Genomic DNA, 7,259 nt, shown 5'->3' with positions numbered 1-7,259 from the left:
GTCGAAGATGGGTCTAGCATGCAGATGTCGAAGATGCTAGGGTTGTTAGCATGTTAAATTAGGTTTTAGTGCTTAAACCCTAATTTGTTAAGTTAGCTTGTTTATTAAGTTGGCTTGTGTAATGGGCCTTGCTGAAAAAGCCCATTAGTTAGTATGTTAGGTTTTATTATAAATAGCATACTAGTCTCTCATCATTGCTAAGCTGCAAATCCTAATTTGGGGTGAGAGAGGTTATTTGTTATTCTTGTAAACTTGTAATCTTGTTTTAAGAGAAAGTAAAAGAATAGCAGTTATAACCAATCTTGTGTTCCTCTTCTTCCTTGTCCTTTATTCTTCCTTGGTTTATACTTTGTTCTTGGCATTGAATTCACAACATTAAGATACAACAAAATTAATCATAACTAACTCATAAAATTTGGTTCATGTCTACAAAGTCAAAAGGCATAACAAGGTCTCAAAATACATCTAGACTAAATCATAATTAGAATTCACTAAGACGTTTAATGTCTACAATTCTAAAGGTTGTGTTGGATCACTTCCTTCTCCCTTGAATTTTTTTGCATTAATAGCCATTTATTTATCACTTCTCCTCAACTCTAATTTCCTTGTAATTTTTGGTTTGGTTATCTTTTTATGCGTAACACAAACATTAAAACATTAGAATAACATTTTGATATAATAATTGTAAGAGTTCAACTAGTTTAAGAAACTCGGTTGATTTAAAAGATATAGGATTTGCATAAATAACCACCTCAGATACATCATGTTAAACAGTTGGAACAAGTACACACAAAATCTAATCAGATGTAGAAAGAATTATACCAGATTCATGTGCATCAACAAGAACATGTGCAGTTTAAGCATTTGAAACATGTGTAGTTTGAGCAGTTGGAACACGGGTAGTTTGTGATGTGACATGATTCACATTTGGTTGTGGTTGTGTTACCTCAAATGTTGCTGCAAGATTTGTAGCAAGCATTTCAAACTCAGTTTGAGAAATGATAGGTTAAGGTTGTTCTTATGTTGCAGTTTTCTTTGGTTTTCTCTACAGATAAAACTCGGAAAATTAATATGTCATCAATAACAATAATAAATTATTCACAGTATGGTCACAACTAAATACCTTTCTTTATTGAACTTCAGGGTCAACCGCATGACTAGTATAGCTTCTTGCATTATGGCCATATATGCCACATCTTATGCAATAATAAATTATTTGTGACCTTCCCTTATTAGGGTCCTCATCAGGATCCCTCCTCCTCAATTTATTTAGCCTTCTAAGTCCTCTTTCGTGTGTTGGAGGTAACATATCTTCAATGTCAACTTTTGACCACATATCTTATCCATTAATAGGACTTACATTATAACTATAGCATGCCACATAAGTTTCCTTCGAATAACAGTCATCCACAAAATCTTCAAGACATTGGTTCCTAAACCCTAATATAGATGTTGCATGTCTACAAGGGATCCCTACTATTTCCCAAAAATTACAAGTACATGTTTTTTCGAAGTGTCAACAATGAAACTATGCCTGGTATGCATTTGTTCAACTTGTCATATTGTTTCATTAGACCATGATGGATTTTTGCTCCAAACCTTACACTTTAGTCTTTCAATTGTTCCATGAATTTACCCTCATTAACTCTGCAGAGTATCTCCACAACATGTAGTATTGTTTGGCTGCTTAACCTTCAACCAAAGTTTTTGCAATTTGTTTGGTCTTCCATGCCATGTTCATAGTTATACCAACATTATAATTACTCTTAATCCCAAAAAAAATATCATGAATCTTAACACCATCAGAAGATGCCGTCCTAGTTGTCATAGTCTTAGCAACCCGCTTGGAATTGGCAAAAATATTATTCAATATCCTACCACACGTACCAACTCATCTCTTTGTTATACACATGTGATTATTCTCAACTTTACTAACAACTCTCAAAAACCACATTTGCTCTTGCAAATTATCCGTACTCTAACTTTGTCATTTTTCATATACTTTATCTCGCTCCCATTTAACACTGACTATTCAGGAATTTCTTCTTTAAATTCATCAAGTGATCCAAACTTCATCCCACTTTAAACTTGTAATTCTTGTCCAACTCCTCCATCTTAAACCTAGGATACTTCGGTTCCTTCTTTATATCTGAGGCATCAAGGTCACTACTACCAAGCTCGTCACTAGCATAGTTATTGGTCATCTCAATTGGATACACCACTAGATAAACCTATATTATCAACACAAATTGGTAATTTCTTTGGAGTGTGCATGTGCTTCCTTGCTACAAGTTTTACCCTGCTTATCTTGCCCTCGACCTCAACTTGTTTATTAACTGAATCAAACAATCATTCAACCCAAGAGCCATCTCATACTCATTATCATCAAATTATATGCCATCACATTCAAAGTCACTATCATAACTACCATCATGTTCATCTTCTTCAACATTATTTCCAACATCATTTTATTCAACATTATTTCTAACATCAGTTCCTTCATCTACTTCAACATTATTTCCTACATCAGCTAATTCATCTTCTTCAACATTATTCCTACATTCGTGCCTTTAACAATATTCTCAACATATATGTCCACTACATATTTCATTTCAACGACATATTTACAAACCTCTTCAGTATCATTATCACTAACCATTTCACTGTACTTGTTCGCATAATTGTTATACCACCACAACCAATATTTTGAATGATTAAGCTGAATAATCTCTTTCACATTATCAGTAGCTTCAAAGAAGTTTCACCTATCAGGATCAATGTCAACTACATGTTCATGCCCCCTTTGTAATATACTACAAAATCCCTAACAAAGTTACACCTATAATGAAAATTCAAACTAAAACTCATCCCTGGAAATTTCAAGAACACACAGTGAAAAGAACCAACTCTTATAATTTGAATTATGAAAAATATAGAACTTGTTTAATCAAAGAATATTTGTCTTGAACCGTTCATCTTCCTTAATCGCATTTGTGAATTGTATACCACATTCGAACGATACTTTAACACCTCATACATATATGTCTAGAATAATACGTACATGGCATTGATTTTGGTACTGAAAATATAACATAAGTGTCTAAGTGATTTCATAAATCCAACTACGATAAAAAGTACACAACTATAATACATGAATAATACATCTTATATCCCCAAAATATTATAAGATCATAAAATCACAACAAAAATAAAACATTTGAAAGATCGTCGCATTCGGCTCATCATCTTACTCTCACCTTTATCATGCCTCGAAGGACTTCAAACAACAACATGAGTGGGATGAGATTACTAAATCTCACTGAAATCTAAACTACATCATTGAATCCACTCGAATCTACAAGGTGTATTAGTTCACTGACATAATAATTATCTATCTCGCACACCACATGGTCTTACAAGAAATCGATATGAGATCTGATCCCAACATAAGCATAAATGCCACCAAAAGGTCTTACATTATGCTTAGGATACCTCAGGATTCTTATAGAAATGTGAATGTCTTTCCCCGACCAATACTTGTTCATCAGGTGTAATTCAGGTCACCGAGAATTTACAAATTAAGGAAAAATATTTCCCTGGCCAATACTCGTTATTCAAGTGGGATTCAAGTCATAAATTTCTTTCACGAAGTGAAAATTCTTTCCCCGACCAATAAATCCACATTCGAGTTAGGATTCGTGTCACTGACTCTCTTCATGAAGTGTATTGTCTTTCCACGGCCAATACTCATCTCTCAAGTGGGATTTGAGACACGAACACACTTCATCATGCTAGATTATATTTCCCCAGCCAATACTCATCTCTTGAACGGGATTCAGGCCACGAATATTCTAATAGGCTATTTGTAATGACATTAACATGCCAATACTCATCTCTTGAGTGGGATTCAAGTCCCAGTGGTTCACTTTCCATACTTCGTCCTTCCCTAGTCACAACTATCTATAGTTATTACTTGGGTCTCAAACAGTATTCGACTTCCCGCTCACGATAACCAATCAAAGGCCTTAGTGTGGGCATCCTCACAACTAGCCTATCTTTTACCTTACGAAATGTAATGTTCCTTTCACACAACAAGGAGGGGTGTGCCCTTGTGCTCAAATGTTACAACACTTTATAATTCAATTCACTTAAGGGTTCCTCACATTTTGGTTTCATTACTAATCTAATCAACTAGGAGAAACCTTATTTGTATTACCTATTCATCATTTCATAAGTATTCACAAGGTGTATCTTTATTTGATAAAATATGCACAACGCAATCATACTCGATCCCTATAAGTGTACTAAGGGAGTGGATACAAAACGGACGAACTAGGGTTAAATGATTTCATAGGAGTATTCCATAAAGCAAGATGCTTGTCCTAGTTGTAACATACTTGCACTATGATTAAAAGGTGATGGGTTCAACTCCCATCAAGTGTATAATTTTATTTTTTTTTTAATGAATTAAAAGCATCAATGGATCATTTCCCTATAATAATTGATTGTCATCATAGCAACAATTAATTGTCATTTGGAAAATTTCTAGAAAATTTATCTATCTTGATTATCATGAACACCCAATCAATTGTCCCCTTGAAGATCATCAAAAATTCCCTTTTTAAACCCATAATTTCCATTTCTTTCATACATCCAAACACTCCAAATATACCCAGCAAATTCACAACACTCATAACACAACAAACATAGAATATGAAATTCGATTTATCAAGCATCCATGAAAAATCAAGAACATTGATTGTAACTTAAACCCCATAAGCATTTCTATAATCTAAACCCCAACAATGCTAATCTATGGACCCTATCATAAATGATTCCCTAAGTGGAACTAAATATCCAATTGAAAGCATAAACTAGAACTCACCTTACTGAGGAATTTTGAGTTGGCTTGAAATAATGCAAGAGATGAAGTTGTTACAAGAAACCTCCACATGCAAGGTACAAGATGAAGCTAGATGAAGATTGTATACCCTTTTTCCTTTCCAAATCGTATTTCTCTCTCTCTCTCTCTCTCTCTAAACATCTTCTCTCAATCTAATTTTTAGAAGGAGAAGTGAGTTGTAGAAAATGAGAGAAAAATCTCAATTTGAAGAATATGTACTTAATTGGTGAAAGTACAACTTTGCCCTAGCCAAACTAAAGAAATTACCATTGTGTCACACTTGATTAAAGAATGTCATTAGCTCTCTAATTAACTTAATATCCACACTAATACATGATTAGCATGATAATTGAGTTGAGTTAAGATCTAGGACATTACATACTGAATTGTTCGTCATCTTCCTCATGCAATTGTCTCCTACACAAAGCTTTCTATTTTTCTTATTTCGAAACCCTAATTTGCAGGGACTAAATGTAAAAATATATTTGGGATTTTTTTGGGCATTTTTTGGTGGGAAACTATACTTTCCACGTAATAATAGAGTGTTAGAAGAGGAAATGGAAAATTAATTTCATATCATCAATGTTAGCCACATCATATTTTTTTAACAGAAGTTTAACTTAAAGAACTAACATCAAAATAAAATCAACATTTAGGGACTCCATCCAAAAAAAAAGATTTAGGAACTAAAATCAAAAACACGTTAACTTACAGGGATGAAAAAGACTATTTAAGCCTAAATTTAATTATAAGAAGTCAAAGTTGTTTAAACTTTAAGTTCTACTTCATTTAACCAATCGCCATTCATGTCGATTCTTCCTCATCATCGACATTAGTGTTTTTGGTCCTTATTTTATCCATTATTTAGTTATGCAACTTCATCATCTTTACCAAATTCAGTTGATCAACAATAACATCGGTTTAGAGATATTATTACCAATTGAAATATAGTAATAAATTTAAATAATGAAATCATAATCACAATAGCTAACAACATGCCAATATCATTTGTAATAGGTTGGATTGTCATACTTGAAATGTCTTTGGGTAGTTCTTCCAAGGATGAAATATCTCAATTTTAATCTTTCTATTGTATTTTTGCAATTTCGTACTCGTGAATCGCCATAAAGTCAACGAAGCATTTAAGGTAGACCATATCATCGTAGGTTTCACTTTTATCCAAAAAATGGACGCGCCAACCAGGAACAAAATGTAACACATCAATGCATACATTAGGTGGTACACAACCTGCATATCATCACCATCGGCATCCTTAGTATTCTACAGCTGGGTTTTATAAAGTTCTTCAAAGAATTGAAATTTATCATTAGCACATATGGTTTTAGCTACCTCAATTGCGGCCTCATTTGGGTCAGCCCTCAACTATGTAACCAACATCTTGCTAACTTCCTCCCGACTGAGCCTTATGTGGTCTAGTAATTTTCTTCTAATGGGAATATGCATGAGTCATGAGACGTCATATAGGGTGATGGTCATCTCACCAAGAAGAAGGCGGAAAGATGAAGTCTCTGAATTTCATCTCTCTGCAAATGTCGTTGGCATGTTATGGTTTATGGTCATGTGTGCAACAACACATAAACCGACAAGACCAAAATATAGGATAACATTCTTGAACCAGTCATCGTTGGGTTGTTAATCCAATATCTTCGTATCGTGGTTTACTAATTTTAAACACGCATTTTTATGTAAAAAAGTATCATCATCAATCGCTATTTAATTAGTTTAAAACATATGCAATATAAAAGTAAATAAAAATACATCTCTTTTCCAAGCATGCCTAGCAGCATGGTCTCTATAGAGATGAAGAAAGTAGGTGTCAAATAGGCCTCCTAGATAACTCTCTACATGGGCATTAGCAGCAGGTTCCTCTTGGGCTTTAGGAGCTTCAGGTGCTTCATCTTGCGACACGTGGCTCCTTGAAGTAAAGGCCTGAGACATGCGACTACGGGAATTAGAAATATATGGTTACAAACCTCGACATTGTGAACCATCAAACGAGTTATCATTGACTTGTGGTCTCATGGTTCTAGTCGCGACCCTCTCGCGTTGTAGAAGCGCGGTTTGGGAGATACGGTTGAGCCTAATTCTATCAAGGTTGTTTTCAATCATTATCGGGGCCTACGACGGGCACCAAATGTACTAGAAAAGTATATCAATGTAACTTTACTAGTGAAGGTCAGTAAAGTCCTTCGTGAAATTGGGTGTGTCTTTTCCCTCAATGATCATCTTCTTATATAATAAACTCTGACTCACTCCGCACCTAAAGCTCATCAAGGATCATTAAAGTGATTGTCCCTTGTGATTTCTCTTAATTGTAATTGAAACCAAACTTTAT

This window comes from Vicia villosa, unplaced genomic scaffold, assembly GCF_029867415.1.
Source record: "Vicia villosa cultivar HV-30 ecotype Madison, WI unplaced genomic scaffold, Vvil1.0 ctg.000467F_1_1, whole genome shotgun sequence".
Lineage (NCBI taxonomy): Eukaryota > Viridiplantae > Streptophyta > Magnoliopsida > Fabales > Fabaceae > Vicia > Vicia villosa.
The sequence above is the reverse complement of the archived record's forward strand: the minus strand, read 5'-3'. Positions refer to the sequence as shown.